This window comes from Salmo trutta, chromosome 10, assembly GCF_901001165.1.
Source record: "Salmo trutta chromosome 10, fSalTru1.1, whole genome shotgun sequence".
NCBI classification, from domain to species: domain Eukaryota; kingdom Metazoa; phylum Chordata; class Actinopteri; order Salmoniformes; family Salmonidae; genus Salmo; species Salmo trutta.
Window position 1 is genome coordinate 15128152 of NC_042966.1, and position 2436 is coordinate 15130587.

The 2436-nt window shown below is 41.7% G+C and overlaps 1 non-coding gene across 1 annotated transcript; it reads left to right on the forward strand.

Moving 5' to 3' along the window:
* Positions 1–2341: 2341 nt before the first annotated feature.
* trnai-uau (transfer RNA isoleucine (anticodon UAU)) lies at positions 2342–2436 on the forward strand. Its single transcript has 2 exons — positions 2342–2379; positions 2401–2436. It is a non-coding gene; the product is annotated as a tRNA-Ile (tRNA).

Here is a 2436-nt window from a genome sequence, read left to right on the forward strand (position 1 = left end):
TCCCAATAATTACGGAGGTCACTGTATATACTGTGTAGCTCTCCTCAGTGTGTCAGAGAGATCTAACCAGATATCAACTAAACAAATCGGATCAACTAGATTTAAAGGGATGGTTTGATCACAAACTAAATGGTTAAAGGGATCGTTATCATTTAAAAGGATAGCTGCATCATTCTGTAGCCTACAGTTCCATGACACTGCGAACCTCTGAGGCAACAACATAGATATACGCTCCTTTCCCTCAGAGTCATTGTATATTACTATACCCATTGCAACACTGTACAGTCTAGCCATTCTATTTCTATGCTCTACCTAGCCCTGCTCTAGGCAGAACGCTTCCTCTTTGCTCAACAGAACCTGGGACTGTCATGCCAGATCTAATCTGATTTGGCACCCTATTCTACTTTTGGCCAGAGCCGTCTGGTGCACTCGGGAATAGGGTGACTTTTAGGACATGTCTCCTGCAGCAGCATGCCTCTTGAGGTCAAACCTCCTGATCAGCTGATCTTTGATTACTTCTCCACTATGTTTATGTTGGTGTTCCTGTACGTCACGTGTTCCTGTACGTCACGTGATTAAAAACAAAACACATTACAGATTTTTCTCTACTCGCCTCCTTTATGTTTCCTCGTCTCCTTTCCATGTCTCCTTGTGTCCGTTCCTTCAGAGGGTCTGACGGTTGAATTAATTCAACTGTTCTATTCCCAGGGGTCAGTGTGTGTGTGTGTGACTGTTTGTTAATGAAGAATGGGACGGGTTCTCTGGTTTGGGTATTTGATATCTGAATGATGCTGTAAATATCCCATGGAAACACAGTGCTCCGGAATAATAACCACATCCAGAGAAGATTGACGACTCTGCTCAGAACACCAATCACACTGATGTTTACAGCACACCACAGCTGACTGGTCTCATAGACTAGACGTAACATTGTAAATGTAAATCCGGGCCACTCAAATGAGTAACTTTGCAACTACTTACTACTTTTTAGCTTCTTTGCAACTACTTACTGTAGCATGTTAGCTAATCCTTCCGCTAACCCTAACCTTAACCCTTTTAGCTAACACTAACCCCTAGAGCTACCTAACGTTAGCATTAGCCACCTAGCTAACGTTAGCCACAACAAATTGTAATTGGTAACATATCATATGTTTTGCCAATTTCGAAACATATTGTACAAATTGTAATTCGTAACATATAAAAAAATGATGATAAATGAATACATACTATAAGAAACGTAACATATACTATATAGACTGTCTCGGATTTACTACACAATAATACGAAATGCTCTGAGACCACATTTGCCACAGGGATGTGTGTGTGTGAGTGTTGGTCTGTGTCTACATCTGTGTGCTTGTGTGTGTAAGAGAGAGAGGGAGAGAGAGGCTGAGAGAGAGAGAAATGGGGGGAAGGGGGTGGGGAGAGAGTGTTTGTGTCTGTATGTAAAGAGGATGATATAAAACAAATATTTCTGTGAGTTATGGTTATGCTTGGGTTGCTTTGGTGAGACTATTACATCAAATAAATACACCACCTTCCTTTCTCCCTCCCCTCCTATTGTTTTATGTGTGTTGTTTCATAGTGTGACTTCTCATATTCTGCCTCCCAGCCTTCAAAAACACAGAATTAATGACAGACTGTTCCAGTCTCTTAGTCACAGATAAACTAACTCCATTGTGACGGCCAGTGAAAGCTATAGACTACACAATGGGACACAGACAGTAGGCCTACAATACAATATCTATTTTTCACAGAGGAATTTCAATAAGAACCCCACAACCACAGATGAATAAGGGAAATACGGTGAGCTATGAGAATAATCTTTGCCCCAGGACACTTGCAAATAAACAATAGCCTAATACAATACACAGAATTCACTCTGTCTCTACAGTCTGTTTAGTGTGTGTTGGCCTTGTGGTGATGGTTGGTCTCAGGGAGGAAGACCCAAGGATGGGAGCAATGAGGCCTGATCCAAGTCTGCGCCTCAGGTGTCAAGTTGGTCCTTGTTATTCCACAGATACTGAGATATTTAGGAAGAATATTTAGAATATTATTAGCTAATTGTTCATGTTTGTCACTTTTATTTCCCATTAGCCTCTTATCTTATCTGACCCAGCATTCTCCTGTATCCTCCTCTTTTTTCTTTTTTCCTATCCTCCCTTGTTCCTCCCTTCCAGTGATTTCACTGCATAACGTCGCAATCGGTTATTGTCAGCGACACAATTAGCTGCAAGCTACTCGGTTGGATGGAGAAAAGGAAAAAAGAAAAGAAAAAAATCGTCTACCTAATAAACAAACATGACATTCTTCAACGGAATTCCTAGTCGGCAACATCGGGGCTCCAGTGGCGCAATCGGTTAGCGCGCGGTACTTATACAGCAGTATTTCAGTTGAGCTATGCCGAGGTTGTGAGTTCGAGCCTCACCTGGAGCA